The following is a 21,822-nucleotide window of genomic DNA, read 5'->3' as shown; positions in this document are numbered from 1 at the left end:
ACTATTACCTTGTTTGAATTTTTTTGTGTTATAAGATACAAGCATTACTAATTACTCTTATGAAAGAACATGGTTACAGGGATTATGGAGCTTTTAGACTCTTGTCTGATAAATATTCAGACATAACTCATATATATATATATATATATATATATATATATATATATATATATATATAAATCTCTAATAGTCCTTATTGGGCACAACCTCATTTCACTGAATCAATCTTTTATTTTGGTAAAAGAAAAAAAAAATTCCCTTCTGAAATTTAAGCTCTTTTTATTTCCTCTCTGCTGGGATTTGACATTACGCTTAACATATCAAATGTGGAATATTCTTTTATCTGCTTGCTAGTCTTATTAAGTAGTATCAGACACAAGCAATTCTCACTACATTCACATATGAAGGTTGAAAAATCCTAGCAACATACACCAGCTTGTGCAAAAGAGGTGTTTTCTTTCTTTCAGAGGGAACTGTTTGTAATATCACTGGGCAATTAGTAAGGAAACGAGAGAGAAATGGAGAAGCCAATTACTTCTGCGAGTTAGCTAAAGGCCATTTTAAACTGTGTGCCCATGACATAATAATGTTTATGGTAAATATTATAGTCGAAGACAGTGAGTGCATGGCATGAGAGGCAATGAAAAAAAGGCATCAATCTCAGATAGAGAATAATTTATTAAGATCTGAGATGCGGCAATTACGTGGAAAGGACCAAAAAGAAAAAAAAAAGAAGAAGCCAACTCTCCAGGAACCGCATACATGATTGCAATCTTGATTAAATCCCCCTGGATCTAATGAGTTGATTTTCTGCTGTTAATATTGCATTGGCTGATGATGGATTCGTTAAGATAATGGAACGAAGCTAAAATATAAATGACTCCCTGTCAAGGAGCAGATTTTCGTCATTTTCCATCTGACACCTCCGCCGTGGGGATTTGGTAAGGCCTTTTTGTCTTTAGAACCATCAGGATCTGGAATACTAATTGCTCATGTGTGGACGCTTCTAATGCCTCTCCTCCTCTCCACACCCCCACCTCTCCCTATCATCATAGTAAATATCTCCTCCACATCTCCACACAGACACAAAGAGATGCAGTTCTCTTTCCATAATGCTGCTCAAAGTCTCTGTTTTTTAAACACAATTAAAGGTATTTGAGCGACAATTTTCTAAAATCACCATTCTGTTCTACACCCCAGTCTCATCTGTCCAAGCAGAGAAAGAGACCAGATATTTACAGCAGCAGTATAGACACAAATACTGCCAACAGAACAAAACATGTAAGCAATAGGCCTCTGATATTGACCTGTGTTTTTGAGATAAATTAATAATGTGGCCCAGCTTTGCTGCTGAGACAGTCTCCCCATGTTTTTTTTTAAATGGTCTGCAAAATGTCTGATGCATAGAATATTGATCCAATATTCCAAATGAGCCACACTACACATATATACATATTTTTTATGCGGCAATACAAAAAGCCTTTATTCATTATAGTGTGGATGTTTTGAGAAAAAGTGCTGACACTTGAATTTGTTGGAGAGTAACTCTTTAATAAAGTTTTTTTCCCCCCTCCATATTAAATTAGCTACTTAATGTAGCTGCAAGAGGGCACAAGCCAATGTCTTACTGTGTCAGTCCCAAGCCCGGATAAATACAGAGGGTTGTCTGGAAGGGTATCCGATGTAAAACTTTTGCCAAATCAAACATATGACTTCCATAGTGGATCGGTCAAGGCCTGGCTTAACAACAACTGCCATTGGTGCTGTTCACCTACAGGGTGCCGGTGGAAATTGGACTGCTGTTGCTCGAAGAAGGAGAGGAGGAAAGTGTGTTTGTAGGAAGAGAGAGAAGAGGAACGCCAAAAATATAGGACTGACAGTAGGTTGAAGTACGTTGAGTATGTTGAATGTTACCTGTGATATACCTGTGGAGGTATGGAAGTCTCAAGGAGAGGTGACTGAGGAATGGAGGGGAAGTGTGCTGGTGCCCATTTTTAAGAACAAGGGAGATATGCAGAGTTGTGGCAACTACAGAGGAATAAAGCTCATACAATGAAGTTATGGGAGAGAGTAGTTGAAGCTAGACTAAGGGCAGTAGTGAGCATTTGTGAGCAGCAGTATGGTTTCATGACAAAAAGAGTACTACAGATGCAGTATTTGCTTTGAGGATGTTGATAGAGAAGTACAGAGAAGGTCAGAGAGAGCTGCATTGTGTTTTTGTAGATCTGAACAAGCTTATGACAGGGTGCCCAGAGAGGAACTGTGGTATTGTATGAGGAAGTCTGGAGTGGCAGAGAAGTATGTTAGAGCGGTGCAGGACATGTATGAGGACTGTAAGACAGTGGTGAGGTGTGCTGTAGGTGTGACAGAGGAGTTCAAGGTGGAGGTGGGACTGCATCAGGGATCAGCTCTGAGCCCCTTCTTGTTTGCTATGGTGATGGACAGGCTGACAGACAAGGTTAGACAGGAATCTCCATGGACTATGATGTTTGCAGATGACATTGTGATCTGTCCTGAGAGCAGGGACTGTGGAGATATCTCTACTGATGTGAATGACTTGTTCTGGTACTTTAGTTTTTGTTGTAGCATAAATCACACCGAAAGTCACACAATATTTCAGATATTTCTAGTGCATGTTTACAGAGGCTGGCTAGAAGGTGCTTTTGTTTGCTGAGCAGTGAACGTTTCCTGAAATAGGACGCACATTTTTACTACATTTATTGGAGGAGAGGCCTCACTACATTTCTCTTTTCTTCCATCCTCTCTTACTGTTGTTTGTGTCCTGTCCAAACCACAAAAGTAATCTGCAAACACATCTGTGACCCCTCCCCAAACAAAAACAACCTGAATTAAAGATTTTGTGGTTTAGTTTTTGTCTATTCAACCAACAGCACCTTCCAAATATGTTATTCCAGTTATTACCATGATCAATATGCTGTAGTTGTTAAGCTGATCTTTTTCCTGAACTTTCTCTTTTGGTGATTATATTATTTTTCCTTTTCTGTCTGATATCACCAGGAGCTGTCTCTGACTGGGCCATCCCTGACAGCCCTTTCTTTCGTTTGTCACTTTTTGTGTCCTTTTACATGGTTTTACTAAAAAGTCTTTTTTAATCAATCAAGGAGCAGGCAGAAAATAGGCTTTGTCATGGCTTGGCCTCGGGTCGTGTGATGCCCGCTCTGCCTGGTGACAGGTCTTCAAAAGGGATAAAAAAGAATATTTTGGGGGGAAGAGGGGAGTTTCCATGGCACTGGCACTTGTTGCACATGGATCACCATTCTTTGGTTCTGCATGAGACTGAGGTTTCAAAGGGCTTGACAACAAAAATTAGGCTAGGAGGGGACAGCGGGACTATGGAGGTAGCTGCCCTCAAGCCCCTGACTCTGTCCTCTCCTGGGGGAAAGGAAGAATGGGAGCCAGAAGTGACAGCATAAAAAGAGGCCTACTCACTGCTGTCAAATATGCACGAGTAAATGGTCAGTTTCTCCCTCTGCAGTGTTTTTAAACTGTTTGACTGATACAAAACTGGAAACACAGACGGTGATTTTTTGTTGTCGTTGTTGCATCAACTGTAATTAGAGGTTTCATACAGAGTGAGGTCATGCAGACTTGTAAGTTTCTGAGTTTATGTGTGGGAAATGAAACCAGGAAACTTAGACAATAGTTTGGCAGACACTAAAGAAAAGAGAGTTGTTGTTTTAACCTGTTCTGTTCATTTAACAGCTTGTTTTTGTGTTCCTGTTATTTAAATGCATTATAATTGAGACACTACCGTGGGCAGTATCAGCTAACCATGTTAAGTTTATGTTTAAAATAATTTTTGCAGATCTGGTTTACATGTTTATCACATTAAATGTGCATGCATGCATAAAGCCCCGTGTATTGCTCAAAAGAATGTCTTTTGTAAAAATGTTGTTCATTGTGATTACCTTTATGCTTACAGATTCACTAATTACTTTTGTATTTTAGAAATTTTTTTTGAGTATCAGCAGTCCTGTAAGTAAATGTGAATAATTTTAATAGCATCATACTGTTACTGTTACATACTGTTACCTTCAATAACAAGGTTGCACACGTGTCACTTTTTAAATTCACGCAATCCGTCCTCAACATGTTTCAATGTTTAAGGGCTTAAACCTGTTCACACTCCAATAAAGGAGGTCAAGAGCTCCTGAGGCACATTCATTCGCAGGTTTTTATTTAATGAACGAGAACTTGAGCATTGCATATGCCTGTCGCAGCACATCATGACAACATATATTGCACAAATCTCAAAAAATAGGGAGGGTATATAGCCGCCTGTTGTTGAAGTTCTCTGTACGTATGCATTTATTTATTCTTTCAGGTTCTTCTGCACAGTTATAAAATGTGCTGCCTGTCTGTTTAAAAGGTTAAGGCAGTCAGGATATGTTCCTTGATGGGATTTTATCATGCAAGGCATGCTCTGTTTCCTGATGAATATATTAAAATTATTACTGTGCAAACAGAGTTTCTAATTACTGACCTGCTTGCCATTGTACTGTGCGTTCTGTATGCCCCCCTCCTTCTCCATGCCTTGTTTATTTATCTGCACCAGTGAATACAGAATAGTCTATGCAATGTCATTTCCATCCACATGAAAATGATTTTGAAAATGCCAATCTTGCCTATTATACAGTGTAATTACTTGTCTGCTTTTTGATTTTATCATATCTTGAGTCAGTGGGAACATACTTTGAGAGGCTAAACATCTTAGCAGAGTTTGTCAGCTGCTGATTTGCAGTGAAAAAAAAATTCCACAGTCTGCAATGAGCCACTTGTATGAACTCAGTGATCACAGCAGACTTAAGGTTTTCCTTCACATTCTTGAGTGGTACCACAAAACAACATATGCTTCCAGAATTTTCTATGTACAGTTGGAGTTAAATAGCAGTGAATATTTTGTGTACAATTAATCATCAGTCCTGAGAAGGAAAATTTGGCATCAGTACTGCAGATTGCAATGAATTGTTGAGCCTCATAGAATGCTTTTTGCACTTGCATACTGAACAAAAACCTTGTGCGGCATCTCAAATATGGGTAGATGAAACTACCTTAATGCATACTTACGTAATGAAGGAGCTTTAGAGCAGTTACCAGCCTTCATGCAGCAGGTTTTTCAACTTTCAAGGCCAAAAACGGTATTTTCAAGTTCATTTTAATCATAACTGCTGCACCTCTGACATGTCATGCAAATATTCCTTTTCAGTGGGTGTATATAGTATGTGGTGTGATAAAAGTGTCACTGACTTTATAGGAGCATCTGCACTACATCATGGAAAAGGGCAAGCCTGTTGTTTATTTGTCTGCCTTCAATGTTGCACATAGGGTTGATCAGGGGAGTTGATAGGAGCTGCAATTCGAAAAGAGGACACTGCAGCTCTGAACAAAAACAATTAAAGGAAAATGAAAGACAGCCCCCAAGGGTTAAAAATAGAAAATTATCAACATGCATGCTGGAATGCACGACACTCTACCCCCCACAACACCTCCGGCACCAGCACCCAACCACCACCTCCCTCAAAGTTACTGGGCCTGCATTGTTATGTATGATCAGATCTGCCAGTTCTTCCTCTAAGCTCCTTGTCACATTTTGACTTAATGAAGTGCAACTTAGAAGGGAATTGGGTTCATCATGCTAGTCGCACGATGCTCCCTTGTTGTAGCAAACAGGAGTGGCATGGGACCGAAGCGCTACAGCGTGAGTCGTTATCATTCCGGTCAGTCTGTTTAACACAAAATTAAACAAAGAACTAATTAGTGCCTCATGAATTAATAACAGCACTGTTGCCGAGAAGAAGTTAGGTTGCTGAGGGGAGATATAAAATAAGTAGGAAGATCAGGTTAGAATTATTATTACTTTTTCGGGGATTCACAGGCTCTCAAGGTTAGGAAACTTTTGAGAGGATTTAAGTGACTCAACTGGTTCTGCCAAGTCAGTTTATGTCCTGAAGTGACTGTGTGTGGGTTAATAGATGTCATTTAAGACATAATTCTTCTCTGGATATAAGAAAAAGACTGTTGTAATAGTCAGCTTTAGGTTGAAGCCAGACATATGTCCTCTGTGTAAAATGAATAATAAACTAGAACCATGTATTCTCTACATGTGTTTAGTGTTTGACACAGAAATGTTTTTATTCCTGTCATCAAATTTTTTTTTTTTGTTTGTATTTTTTTCAATGAGCTTTGACAGGAAATGACACAAAGTTATTTCCAGCTAAATGTGATTACAGGACTAATCCCTTGTGTTACTGGCAAAAAGCTGAAATATGCACAATATACAACTTGGATTTTGAAAAGGTGTAACAGAAGTGTTGTTTTAGACATCTTCTTGATTACAGTATATCATCAGAGTAGTCAACCTGACCTCAGCAACTTGGTTTTTGTTTTTTCTGAATTTGATGGCAGTAATAGGTTCTAAAGAATGGAGGATGGGGCTACAAAAAAGAAGGGAATAACCTGAGTTAATTATACACCAGTGCTGCATTGAAAACATCCACTAACAATAACACTAGACTTTAACCAAATGAGCTGAATGTGTGAGTGAAAATATCCCAATCAGCTAAATTGAACATTAACATTACTTTACTCTGCTAACTTGTTCAGGGTTTTTGTCCGATTTAGCTGGTGTTGGAGTGTAATGGATTTATCGTCCAGAGTCACAGCCAGCTGGTTGTTGCATGTACTGTGGTTGCTCCGAACTCTATTTACATGCCTGTATATTTCCTCCCAGTTTCCTACAATGTGTATACAGTATATCAAAATACATGCAGTATTGTTATTTGTCCATAAACAGTCATCAGTACAGATGAATCCTCCACCTTCTCCTGTATGATTTACCTGCATACCAAACCCATATGAAATCTTTTCTGACATAAGCACTCTCCTCCTGTGAGCTGCATGGAAGAAAACATCTTATTAGTGCTTCCTGTTCTGAAATGATCTTTAACAACTGTAGGTTTCCTGTTGCCCCTCCCTCGGTTTTCAACCCCTTCATTACAGCTGGGATATGAGACCTGGATATGTGTCCACTTTTATGCGATATATCAGAAAGACAGGAGTGAACAAAATAATCAGCGTCTTGGTTTTTAATGTTTCTCCTTTGCTCTCCTCCTCAGCTGAAGTGAGCGTCTGCATGGAGTGACTCCCCAGGAAGAGAGAACGAGGTAGGACAAATCCCCAACATGACTGATGACTGTCCCCACCATCTCCCCTGTTCATATCTACAACAATATCAGGCATCTTCATTAATCCCCATGGATCAATGTGTCTGGGGGCTGTAAAAATTGACAAATGACTTATTAGAATCCCACCGTTTTATTTTCCAACTGATTAACTCACAGCAATGTTGTACACTTTACAGGCGCACTGATGTATCTGTTTTCCAAAGAGAGCTTCTTTTCTTTCTCTCTGTGTCTCTCTCCCTCTCAGTCTCTGCATTTCTTTCTCTCTCTCTATTGCTATGTTAGATTCATACAGCTCTATACAGTATAAACGCCACCCAAGACACTGAGCATCACAAACACTGCCATGCTGTAACTGCTCAAAACACTGACATATAAGAAATGCCATTTTATTAGTTTCCAGACATAAACATCTGTTGAGTCCTTAAATACAGAGCTGAATCGATAAAAACAGAACAATCCCAATAGTAAGTTAGAATTTGAAATAACGTGAGCTTTTCACTGGCGGTAACAGATAAATGTAACCTCGCACCAAAGTTTGTCATAAGCGTTCCTTGTCATGTTTGGTTATTTGTCTTGTTGTGCCACTCCCTTAATTATAATTCAATATTATTTTATGCCTGCTTTATGTTTAGATGCTATTTTGGCAACATCCCACATTGTCATCTTGACAAAATAATATAATTTTTCACTATATGACATTTATTACTGCAACAGACATTAGACACAGACATCTAAGTACAGATGACATCCACCAAATTAACAAGAGTATAAAACCTTTTGTTGCTGATAAAAAATCGGCCTCTGTACAATTTGACTCTCGAGAGGATGCTAATGACTTGTGACTTGAAGAAACAGGATTGGGTTTTTTTTTCTCTCTGCCTGAGATGAAACCTTCTGTGCTAATGATGTTAGCTGGTATGAGTACAATGCTGATGTGGGAGTCTGCCATGAGGATGCATACAACAGCCCTTGCCCCTGGCCTCCTAGTCAAGAGGGATCTTAACATTCAGAAGTGACACCGTGGGCTGTCTCTTGTCAAACCAGTGATCCTCACTATCACTGGGGGGTGGCATGGCCCTGAATTGAGGTGGAGGTCTACACCACGGTCCTTTGTTTCTGGTTGTGTCACTCACACACCAGAAAGAAGACACACTCCTTGCATCAATCAGAGCCCCTAATACATGCCTAGTGTTCCTCCCTACAACATGATTATGAAACCAGTCTGAAGATTTTCATATATACACAGTAACAGCTGCAGATTATGCACAGCCTCACGACTACTAGGAGATCTCCTCACACATGATTCATGGATGGAGATGATCTTAAAACAGGTGGCTATGAGTCAATAGCATAAACTACTCAGAAGTTACGTAACTCTCCTCTTGTCTAACCACATAACAACAACATAATTGAGTACAGTTAGTTTAATTGGCTTTCAATATACGTTGCATTAATGTTAATACGTTAATGCAACTAATCATCATGGCCAACTGGCTCTAACAACGGGCTGGCATTGCAATCCCTATCTCTTCTTTGCTCCCACTGACTCAGGCTAGAGGACACTCTTAGATTGGAGTCCCTCTCTCAGACAGTGGGAATAAAATTAAACTGCCAAATTTGTTTTCATTGGTTCCAGGGATGATCTCAGTGGGCTTTAAGGCTTTTAATGATGCTCACTGAGCAGAAATCTGTGGCATTGCCTACCAAATAACAAATTTAGTTCTTTTTGTAATGGTAACGTGATGGTTTGCAAACAACTTGTAAGTGTAATTGTATTTTTGTAGTTACATTGTAGTGTCATGGAACATATGGAAAATAGTTGGGGTAATGATGTAGAAGCCTCACCTTGTTTTGTGTCTTATTGGCTTTTCAGTCCTCTGTGTAGGAGTGCAATGATTATGTAATAAAAAGGAGTTCGGTCATGGATAAAGGTAAATAAAGCCCACACTTTCCCGTAGGAAACATAATTTGTCTTGCAGAGAAAAAAACAGCAACATCTCATGCGATTCAATTTTGTATTATTGTATCACTCAATGCCGTATAATAAAGAAAATGAGAAGCCACCTTCTCTTTCTGTAGTTTTTTCTCTCTTACTCTTTGTGTTTTAAATTTTTCCAGTGTGTCAAAACAAGCAAAGGCTACATGGAAACGGCAGCCCTGTGTAAATATTTATGATGTAACATCTCCATGTGAATAGACTTTCCTCCCAATCCATCCATCATTACGGGCATATCGTGAAAGCCCACCTCCCGGTGGTGGCTCAGGGCCTTAGGAAGCTGAGACAGGAGCGGCGTGTCCCCTACTCATTCAAAGTATTTGTTTTTCTTTTGACTGGGGGCAGCCCATCTGTGAGGGAATTTCATGTGTCAGTCCCTCCATTTTCATTCACAGCCAACTTCAAAGTCCATTCTGGTCTATTGTTTCTGTGACGTGGCTGCTGGACCCGAAAATGCCCAAACAGAGAAATGTGATGTAGGTCAAATTACAGCATTTGGAATTCTTATGGCAGAGACATAAAGCCATGGTTACCGCTTCAGCTAGCTTTTGTGCTTGCTGTCGTCTTGCTGCTTTATTTGATCATAATACAGCTTAATGGTTGGAAAATGTAGAATCAAAGGTCTGTAGTTCAAAGTGTTTGGCAGAAAATAAATGTTTATGTTTGATCCTTTATTTGACTTAACAAAGTATGTTATTTGTTAAGTCAAATAACATACTTGCTCTAGAAGTTAGATTAACCTGTAGATAATATATAGGTTCTGTATTTTTATGTTTTTTTGCTGCTGCCAGTTTGATGAGACTTAAAGAAAGACACAGAGAATCTGTTAGGGCTTGTTTGTGCGCAATTCTTTGACTTATGCAATGGTTTGAAATGTGAAACATGTCTTCATTTGGAACAAACAAAATGGGATGAAAGATCTGCTGTAATTTTCAACCTCGGCATTCTTAAAGAATGTGAAGGTGCAGTAGATTTATGAGGTTGTGTGTTTGCAGAAGTAGGTAAGTCTGCTGCTTTACCTAAGTGGATTACAAGGTTTTAGGCTTTTCTTCTTGCACAACTTACCGGCAGAAAATAGGCGTTGCAAACGTTAGCAAAATATTACCGCCCAGACTCTCATAATATTATCATTAGCCATGGAGGATTGCTGAAATGTGATTAATACATCACCATTTTGACAGACTGAGCTTGAAAAGGTATTATGGATTATTACAATGGTTGTAGAGCTCAATACCACCATTCAAGTTTATCCATTTATCTACAATGATGAGACTCCTTTGTGTTGTGTAGCATTGTACCATCTATCTAAATAACAAAAGATATCACTCCCGTACACAACTGTTGTGCTGTTAATATTCAGCCAGTACAACAATGCTCATGGGAATGAAGTGTGAGACAAAACTTCACTCGTAACGAAGGGAGTCTATAGAACATTATGAGAATTATGAATCGATGTTTAAGCCTCTAGTACTGGACATTTTTTCCTTGGCTGAGGTATCTGATTACCTTCAAACAAAAATATTGCTCCTGTATTGCTCATTTACAACTAGTTGAGTGCTGAATGATGCAATTTACTATCTATGAGCTATTTGTTCTTTCTTTGAGTGTACACTTTGCGTGTGTTTCATTTGGTTGGCCTTGGACGATACATGTTGAATGGATGCCATTTTTCTGCCGTTTCAAGTGTGTCTTTTCTCTCTGTGGAACCATTCAAGCTTTCAATACCTTTTCTCCCCCTCTCTTCTCCTGTCTCTTTTTTCCACGAGCAGGAGGGTTTTACTTTACTCCTTTGTCATCCTAATTGATTGCATTAACCTTTTGAGTATTGAATTTCCTGTGCATCACGCCGAGCACAATGTGGAATATTATCATAATCCTTCCAAGTAATGGACACAGGGCAATCAACAATGCTTTAGGAAAAGTACATCTTTGAAAGATGGAGCATCATATTATCTTCAGTCCGTAGACCTGGATAGGGCAGAACTGTTTAGCTTAAGAAACTTTCTCAATAAGTGAAATATGCTTGGTTGTAGTTATGCATTTATTAAAGGAGTCATGAGAGGCTCTTTAAATATGTGTTATGCAGGAAACAATATTAAAATTTACACAGTTTTCAAAAGTTTATTCTAACATATACTGAACTTGGACAGTCTTATACTTGTGTCATATTTTGATAAAGTAATCTCATAATAATGAACGCAAAACTAACATGAGCATAAAAATGCTATAAACACAGGATCACAAACAGCAACATGATTTAACTGTGAACTGTAGAAAAAAGTTGTCAGTGATAAATATATGCTGACAACAGGACAAGCACTCGTGCCAATGACAACTAGTCTCCTTTGTTTAATTTAAACCCTATTAAACCCAAGTCTTAACTTGGTTAGTCCATTCACATAACTGGCTGACTCTAACCATTGTGTGTATTGGATTTCTTTCTCAAATGTTAGCCAAGGTATATCATGGAACATTTCCTTATCTGGACCAACATCAAAATACAATGGTGGCCAGTGACCCACATCCAAACAAAACGTCAATTAGTTTTTGCGTAATTGATCATAATGCATGGAAAACACCCTCTTAATGTGAAAGAATATCAACAAAATAATGGAACCTCCTTTTAATCCAGTTCCACATTAAAATAGAACCGATGTTCAATCATTTCACCGTTGCACCATGTTAATATTCTGTTTATTTCCAACAGATGCACATGACCCCCACCCCCCCACCCCCCAAAAAACAACCCCAAAAAATAACTTAGAAAAAATGTAAAGAAAAATCAGCCCCTAATCTTTATAATCCTGTAAACAAACAAACATACTAACTATCAAACAAAATTGAAAAGAAACCATGGCATGGATCATTAGGAGTACTGTAGTCATGATTTGTATTCTTTACTGAAATCTCCAAGTCTAAGGGCTGAGATACACTTCTAGTTGGTAGTGGGTTTCCAACTTAGATGCTAGTATAACAGTTCAGTGCTCTCAGTCATGTTTGCTAGTTGGTAAAATGGTGCATGAGATAAAGTCGCAGATTGTGTTGTTCTGGTTGCAGGAAGGGTGGCAGTAAACAAGGAATCTGAGGTCTTTTGACCAGCTGATCTGTGTTACAATCAGAACTCGTAGCTATTCTTGTGATTTTTAGGAACGAGTGCATAAATAAAAACACCTGATATGTGTTTCATCTGAAAGTTGTTGAGATGCTATTAGCATTATGTGGAAGATAATATAAATTATGACAATTCAGCATTTTTCTTATTCTGGTAATTTGATACCAACTTACCAAATCATGCAGTCTATTCTCTTGTAGTTGTCCACTTGTTTGCACTGACAACAAAAAAACTTAACTGGCGGGAGGCAATATAAATGAAAGTTCATGCTGGTGAAAATCCCAAGTAACCTAACCCATTAGGTTATATCAGGTAATGGGTGAAAAGATGTAGGCATCTACATTGAGATCCCCATCTCCAAATCACCTTGGGTCAAACTTAAAGTGGTACAAGAGGAAAAAAGGGATTTTTCTCTAGGAATCACAAATGTCTGCAAAATATACCTATGTACTGTATGTAGAAAGTGTTGTGACAGAACAAACACCTGGTGATGCTGCATGAGAATTATGAATGTACTACAAGCGAATTAAAAATTCGAAGACCAAATTTAACAACACTGTCCAGTTGGCAAGAAGACATTAATACAGTGCAGCCTCGCACATTCGCACATCAGCGCTCACGACTTCACCTCATCGCAGACTTTTGGTAGACAGTCATACAATACCGTATGCTCATTCTATCGGTTGACGGCATCCGGGAATGCGCTCGTTCCATGAGTCTCAGACTTATGTGTGACACAAAAGTGCTTTAAACAGTGGATAAGAGTGTGTGAAAAGGTAATGCAGATAGATGGTAGTTTAATATCAGTATGGAGAGGGTTCATAAATGTTTAAATTACCGTAAATAATAAGATAGTTTGTCGCTGTATCGTGGAATTCGTTAATCGCGTGTGGTTCCTGGAAGGCATTAAACACGAGGAACGACGATGCACTGTTGTTGCCTACAATCGTTTTGTTTTCCAAAGAATACAAAACCAATACTTTAAATTGAACTCTGGAATGTTTTAAAGTGAATTTTATGCTTCAGCATTCCAACAGCCTTTAGTTCCCCCATGTCCTGCTCCACGGCACTATTTTATTTAAACAGACCAAGATAGGAATATGCAAATTATCTACACTATCTAGCTTTCTACACTTATTGTAGTTTGTTCTGTCTCGCTTAGCATTGCAACAAATTTAGAGTCAAACTCATTGATTACTGTGCCCGCTTGTAGCTTATTACTCTTATCCGTATACTGTATTAATTTTCAGTAAAATTGTGAATGCAGAGTAAATGATTTTGCAGTTCCTGAATTCTAGAGTAAGCAACATAAATAACAGTGAATGTGTACTGGAGTTGAAACACACGATGACAATGTCTTCAGCAGATTTGTGAAAGGTGACAACGTAGTAAAATGTGTTTTCTCTAAGTTTTTTTTTTGGACATAAAGGCTCAAGAAGGACTTGTCTGGAGATGTGTTTTCGTCAATCACATTAATTTATTATCTGTCTCATTGGATAGAGGGAGTCTGTTCCTTCAAAACCCTGCACCCCTTGGCTCCAAAGGCTAAAACATGCAGAAGATTGTCCAAGGATAACTGCTATAACAGCCAGTTAACAAGGAAGGAGGTAGCCTATTGGCCTATTGAGTTTAATCTGTTGCTGTAGGTGTTTTATATTTACTTGATGGTGAAGACATAAAAAGTAGTTTATGTTGCAAGACAAATGTAACACCCATAACTGTCTTAGAAAGGCTTTCTGTCAGGAAGCTTTAGTGGAAGTGTCATTAAAATAACACTGATCAGCCTTGAGCTTTGGGATTTAAAGACAGCAAATCTTCCAACATAATGGGACAATGGAATAGAGTCTGGAGGGTTACTGGTGCAGTGTGACTTTAGCTCAACTGTTTATAACTATATTTTTATAGCATTTTGCAGTTTATAGATTGTTTATTTATTTTGTAATATCAATTTATTAAATGTCACCACATATGATTCTATGTCAAGGAACACAATGTGATATCATATCACCTGCATTCAGACACGAACACACCGCATGCAACATATAGCCACCAAATATCCTAACATCTGTTACCTCATTGGACTGAATTTCTTAGAACCCTGTATGCCGTAAGTTTCTGCTGTAAACAGCCATGTTACAGTATACATCTATAGTGTTGGGTGTGTTGCTTTGCAAACCTGTAGTGCATTAAAGAGACAAATTGACACAAATTGTTATCCTGTTTCCCTGGCAACAGAGTATGGTCTGGGTTGTGTTGATAGAGGCAAAACATACTATAATTCATATTAACTCCATTTTTCAACTCAAAGAGAGAAAAAAATCAATTGAAACAAGGCTTTATGTATGGATACATGCTAGTTTTGATCAATATTATTATCACAGTTTGGACGTACGTTATAGATGATGTAGTTTGTGTTGTTCAGTGCCAATAGAAAAAGTAGAAAAGCAGAGCAGGCACTGTTGCTATTTGGGTACATTCCCTTGGCACATTCACCTGCTTTCATTGATCAGAATAAATCATGTGATTGACTGAGGATGTGGGTCAAAATGCAGGTCAAAATATAGGTCAAGGTCAGCCAACAACGCAAACCCTAATCCTGTCCATCTTTTGTATTCCATCAAGCATCACCGGTATTCCACTGGGAAGCTGTGCCCTCGGTATATGGAAACCAAGGGCCTTTAGTTCAATTATACAAGCCTATCGAGCTTCAGAATATTGACATATTTTAGTACTCTGAAAATGTCAGGGATAATGATCAACCAGACCAACAGAAAATGTTTTTATGGTAACCAAGATGTGGAGCATGATGATGTGTCGTGGAATGAATATGCAGACTAGTTATAATCTCACCTACCAGCCTAATGCACAAGTGCTTTTTATTTTCTCCATTACACCATGATAGCTGCAAATGTTAAAAAGAAAAAAACTATGCATTTCTTGGGGGGAATTTTGGTATTTTGCCCAAGGTTGTGAGAAATGAGTTGAGTGGTATGCTGAGTTTGCATAGCTGACAGTTATGGATTCAGCGGTTCACTGGTCACTGAAAGCTGTCTAATTATTGACTATCATAAGAAGTTTTGCATTCTTAGTTAAGACTTTTCTGACTAAATAACATGAACAACTATGAAAAAAGGTTCCAGTTGCTCAACCTGTCTAATGAAAAATTAATGGCCACAAGAACACTTACCGGTACTTTACATCATTTTATCTGACATGGCGTCCACGTGGAATGTAACTATATTAGATCTGGCAGCAGAGATCTATTCCTCATTTTCAGTAGACAGTTTCAGTTAGCAGATAAAATAGATAAACTTTGCTAAAACTCCACATTACCAAAAAGTGGTCATTATGGTTGCCTTTGTCTTAATTTACTTATTTATTTTGTTTTTGTCTGTCTTGTATCTGAAAAGTGATGTCTGTGTCTTTTCATTTCAATTCCCAGTCTTGCTCTGGCTAGCAACAGATACTGACAGAATCTTAATTGATCTAATCTGGTTACGGCTTGCTATTTTCAACAGTTCCATTAGAAACTCCCATCCTCCCCCACTCTGTCTGTCTCCTTTCACCTCCCACACTTTCTACCCCCCATCTGCCCTGACCTACATGGTAGTCACATGGCCCCGGCTTCCTGGCTTGGTATTTTATGGAAAATCTGCAGGAGATAAAGCCACAGGGTTTAAAGTGTTATCCCTGCCTGTCCTTTGAGAAGGGCTAAACACTGAATGAGGTGTTATTGCATCAATGCTGTTGGACACACCGGCAACAAAGAGGATATCTCTCTCTGTGTCTCTCCTTCCCTCTCTCTCTGTCTCTCTTCCTCTTCTTCCTCAGTTTGATTGGATTTAGTAGAGTGTCACCACTGTGACTTTGGGGGATTTCTGTCTCTGTCACTGTCTTGTGCATGCTTGCTTGGGTTATTTACTTAACTTGTCCAGAAAATGGACTGTGATCTGCGGCTTACTGCCAAAGCTAGGGAGGGACAAGTGGCTCATGCTGGTTAAGAAATGCCAAACAGGCACCTAGACGCTTGCTTGCTGCTGTGGGTTGCTTTCTCCCTTGCTGGTGCTGAGGGCTTAGTTTTGCACAGTGACCGACTCCCCTTCACACTGTTGTCTGCCTGTAAATTTTCTGCTGCCCTTGCTATTCAGCCAATTATTGCAAAAGAGCCTGAGCGATTTTTTTTTTTTTGCCCCTTCTCTTCCTCCTGGTGTATATTTGTATATTAATTTTACAAGCAAATGACAAGCCTCGCTGAAGGTTAAAAAATGCTGAACTTCATAGTGCCTGTATTGTCTTTTTTTTTTCTATCGCAGCAGTAATCAATAGAAGTCAGCTCTCTTGTGCTAAACAGATATAAAGGCTGTAGACTAATGCAGCTTATTTGGCTGTTGCTTTTAAGTTTAATAGCTTCTTTCCTGTGATTATCGCTTGAATATAGAAAAGGACACTGTAAAGTGATAAAATTAAACAAGTAAATTAATTTGGCTAAAATAGATTGTAATCCTATTTTATATGCATAAATTGTGCTCTGCATAGATAAGGTGAACTGAGATGATAAATGAACAAACAAGCTTAACAAAATGAGGGGTAAACATAGGCTTCTGTGGTTTTATATTTTCTACTTTAATCCCTATAGTCCTTTATTATAAAACCCATTGAAATTAAACAACCTCTTCTCTAACATGAAAGTAACCACACATGACACAATGAGAGTTAAATCAAGGCAAACAAGTCCATCTGGAGTTTGCAGGTCTTTGCAGGTCTTATGGTTTGACCCTCTGCGCCTATCCTAGGTTTTATACTGTCAGCGTCTTCCCTGTCCTCTTGACATTAATCTGCTCTGTCCCATACAGTCAATCTTAACAGCTACATATTCAATAATTGGTTTAGAAGTACACACCCTTAAGCCTCACCTACACAACAATACAGTCTACTTTTTTTTTGGTGCATACAACTAATGCTCCTCTCGTGCACATTTTGTAAGCTGTTTTCTCTAACTAAGCTTTGATGAAGGACTAGATATATGCAACCTGATATTTGAAACACTACACAATTTGTATAAGTACAAATCCAAATGTGAAGCTTTTAAGGAATGTTTCCAAATTGTTCCACCCTGTTGTGTTCTGGTACTAAAAGCACCACAGAAAACCTTCTCCGAAAATATGGACAAGACAAGGTTGACAGCATTGTATCTCTGTGTGGATTGGTTGTAGTTATAATTTGGCTACAATGTGCAGTGCAGGTTTGGGCACTTGCACTGCCAAAACAAAGTAAAATAGGTTATTGTTCTGTCGTTCATCAATACAAACCTCAATGCAAACAAAAAGAGGTGATCTAAAACAGCAGTGCAGAAGAATAAAGCACTGCAGTGTAAAGTCAGCTGCATGTAGCAGTGCTAAAGGAAAGAAAAAATGCTTCATATGAATAAAGACAGAAACACTGCAAGGAAAAGTTTGGAATTAGGATCCTGAAAGATTTATGCCCCCATTTTATTTATAATTTGTTTTCTTTTCCTCATTGGAAATGAGTTGCATTTGAATATTTGATGAACAGCCTAGAAGTAAGGATGTTATGTCAGCAAGGAAATAAAAAGTAAAGAGAAACAACCAAGAAATGTGTTTTGCAAAGTTTGTGCTTTACAATAAATGAATATGCTTCTGCTTTCACAAGTGACTTATTAATTGAATGTGTTGGAGGGTTCACTATCTGCAGGTTGTGTTGAGCCCAAGTGAGGCTAGCTGCGCCTTTCCATATGCGCTGTGCTGAGTGCTGGGTAGTCTCTGTGCGCAGAACACCATCTGCATTTTGCTGTTAACGCGCCTTCACATCCAAGGGAGGATTAGGAGAAAATCCCCTGTTTTTTTTTTTTTAACCAGTTGACAAATATCAGATTTGTCTGTAAAAAATTAGCACCATCTATATCTCGCACCATATGACACACAAAAAAGATTATCTTTAATACCCAGCCAGCTTGGATATGGAAAAAGCAGATTAAAGTTTCAGTTTGGTCATATTTACCCAGCCACTTCAAGTACGAGACTGCTTCCATTACTTGGTAGACAGACCTCTTCACAAGAATTTCTCCCCCAACACACCGCACCCGGCCCAAAGTCTTTGCTTTCCAGAAACAAGATGTCTGCCTTGAAACAATTAGACATCATACCTAAATAATTCATCACTTCCCAGTCACTCTTTCTCTCCTACTTGTCTTTTAAACAGACAGAGTGAGCTGCCAGAGGGGCTAAAATGAATAACAGCAGCAGGTGCCTTTTCAGATGGATCTTTGTAGTCTGCAGAGGGTGCTGAGCTGTTATTTTAGTAACCCACTGGTGGGGAGCAGGAGGTGGCTGGGAAATGGACCTGGTGGTTGACCTGAGACCCATGAGCTGTCCTGTTAGCACTGTGCCCTCCACTAAACCTTACTAGTAATAGTTCCACTCCCAGATGAATCAGAGCTGCAACACAAGAACACACAATTCCACAGTTAGCTATGTAGTTACAACAACCAGAAATACTACTTGTGTCCCCATATAATAGTGTAAGAACCTTCTTCTCCAAAAATAAACTCCTTTGACCCTGCAGGAGGTCATTTGAGTTTGCAGTGCCAGATTGTAACACTGGGCTTGCATGATTATTGACCATCAGCATTCATCAGAGGGATTTAAACATATGAGTAATATGCTCCTTAAGCCTCTGCTAAGTCAGTGTGTTCTTCATGACCATTTCATTATCAAATGCACAACCGCCGTGTGCTGAGGACAGAGCTGAAGTCCTCAGGCCCTACCTGTTGTCCTGGATGTTGACTTCTTCGCTTCCGCTCAAGACCACTGTCCCACCCAGAGGTTGCTTTATGAACACAGGAGCCCCATAAATGAAATTAAGGTGTCAATTAGTCAATTACAGCGTAATAACTCTGAGGGCAGACATTTAGAGACAGAGAGAACCTCGGCTAAGTTCATTTCCTCCGGCCCAGGAGCCTAGCGCTTGGCACACGTCACTCCCCACCCAGACTCGCTGAATAAAGGCCCCAGTGCTCTCCCTAATGTTATTTTCCCCTGGATATCTTTTTTGATCAACAATTTCCTTTCATGGGTTTGTTTTTCAGAAGCAGGGTATGCACTTTTTCTCTCCCCAATTTGGCTAGGGAGAATTTTATAATTTAGTAATTAAAATCTTTGTTAGGCTTTAGAAATGGCAGCTAATTGAATTCAATGGGAAGATGAATTTCAATTTTATTTGATTAGCAGGACCCCTGGCATAGGTATTTATGGAAAAAACTCTACAAAAATATGCTGTGTGGGCTAAGATGGCATAATAGAATTACAGATAATCGGATTTCACTGTCATGAATTTCACTCTAATTTCACTCTAATTTTCCATTAGATAGCTGGTTTACAAATATTTGCTCATCTGCAATGGGAAAGGCTATCTGTCTAAAATGATTACGGAGCAAGCCTTCAGAAATATGTCCCTTTTTTTCCCTTCCCTTTTAAAAACCAGATTGCGAGGGATCAAAATTAGGAAGATTGCATTATGGATGTCTGCATCCGGGAGAGCAATGGGGGAGATATGATGATTACGGCCGGGGGATGAAAGCAGTGTCAAGAAAAATGTATGACTCAAAAACATAGGGCTCTTCTATCTACAAAATCTTTTCTCTCAGCACAGTGCCGCCAAGCAACATGATATATTATCATTCTTGTAATACCATACTGTAAGGCTTCCACAAATATAAGAAAGACATGTAGCTTGTTGACATACAAATCTACTGTATACCACATAAAAACACTGTTAATTTCTTTCAAATGTGCACCTATAATGAGGTTTTGTCAAGATTTTCACAGAGAATGTATGTAGCTCCATATACAGCCATACAGCAATTATGAAAATCAAATGAGATTCTGAAGAATCATTGTCATGAGTAATGCAAATGATCATCATCAAGTAAGGGTGTATAGCCCTCATCATTGTTCTGGCTGTGTTTGTGTGTAAGTTTAATATTCAGCTCCTTCTCTGCTTTAAAAATAAATATATAAAGCGATATAAACAGACGTGAGAGGGAATAATATCTCACATCACAGACAACCTCGAATAACACCATGGTGAACTCTTCCTGAATCCCACTTTAAAAGCTCCTGCTTCAAAATTAAGCTTTTACACGTTCAATTTCCTGCCAATTTCACAACAACATGACAGTGAATATCGAGAGTGGGCTTGATCCATTGCCTGCTGAAAAACTGTTTTGATTAGTTAAATTTAAAGTTAGAGGCAGGAGAAGCTCTTAATGCTGCCTTTCCGTGTAACACCACCTGTGCATTTCAGCAGTTGGACAGATCGACACCCCATGCCAACTTGCAGCCCTTCCGTGACTCACATTTGCTCAGTCACTGTTTGCCCCGGACTGCCGGAGACAGCAAGAGGGGTTCACAAACACAAGCAGACTCTCGGCAAAGGTCAGATTTCTCACTCGGCATGTCTCTGGGCTTTGGGTACAAAAGCTACTGAATTCACATCTATCAACTGGGCCCTAGCTTTTGTCTCAGGGAACGGAGAACTCGGAGTAGGCCCTTCACAAGACCAGCCCCTCCTGGAGTGCACTGTCAGGGGCAGCCAAACGTCTGGCCCGGCGGCTCTTTGACTGATGTACCCCTGCCATGTCACACGCACGACACCACGCACGTACACACTCACAAGCATGCACACTCCACCTTGCCCTCAACATTCTCCCGCATGCATCATACAATACCCCCAGACCACATCAAACGAAAAGCCCCCAAAGCTCTTTTTGAAAAGTAATGGTTTCTCCCCCAAAGACGGCAGCACAATGGCTAAGGGGGCTGCAGAAGTTTTTCTTATGCTTTTCATTGACTTGCTGTACCTAAGTTGTGCAATACATCACTGAGTCACAAATAGGTAGATATTTTCATATCTTATTTTTCAGTGCAGTTCCTCCTAAATACAAATGTAGAGGATTATTAAACGCAACATTCATGTGAGTGGTATGTCTCACACGACAGCGCAGGTGGTATTAAGCTGATCTTGACAGTTCTCCACTATTAATATGTGATAACTCACAGTGTCGTGAGGGCATGTGAATCACCGTTTTTTCAGTTGTACTGACAGTACTGTTCTCAAACAAAGCTGTTTAAATTAATCCACTGGACTTTAAGAAAGTTCTTGCAGACATTTTGTCTTTCATCCAAGAGACTTCTACAGAAGTGAAGCTTTGGATAACCATGACCTGGATAACTGAGAACCTACACAGATACTGTTCTTAAACAATTCAAAAGTGAATAACAGCAATGTCTGATCATGCTTTCAATGTTTTCTGAAAGTATTTAGCTCAATGTTCAGTCAGCGACAACCTACATGGGCGTCAGTTCTCACAATATCTCAATAAACTTCCAAACAAAATGATTTTGCAATATGAGAAGAACAGGATTGATATTTTATATAAGATTTTATCCAACACCTTTCAACAGAAAAATATCTGGCTGCCAAATCAGGCC

General features: G+C 39.1%; 1 protein-coding gene across 1 annotated transcript in view; it reads left to right on the top strand.

Annotated features, from left to right (window-relative positions):
- casz1 (castor zinc finger 1) overlaps positions 1-21,822 on the top strand; it is a 173,936-nt gene that overhangs the window by 75,753 nt on the left and 76,361 nt on the right. Inside the window, exon 4 of the mRNA XM_068326393.1 lies at positions 7,137-7,184. The gene's annotated coding sequence lies outside the window, so the exon portion shown is untranslated. The remainder of the gene's footprint in view (positions 1-7,136; positions 7,185-21,822) is intronic.

This window comes from Antennarius striatus, chromosome 2, assembly GCF_040054535.1.
Source record: "Antennarius striatus isolate MH-2024 chromosome 2, ASM4005453v1, whole genome shotgun sequence".
NCBI classification, from domain to species: domain Eukaryota; kingdom Metazoa; phylum Chordata; class Actinopteri; order Lophiiformes; family Antennariidae; genus Antennarius; species Antennarius striatus.
The sequence above is the reverse complement of the archived record's forward strand: the minus strand, read 5'-3'. Positions and strand labels throughout refer to the sequence as shown.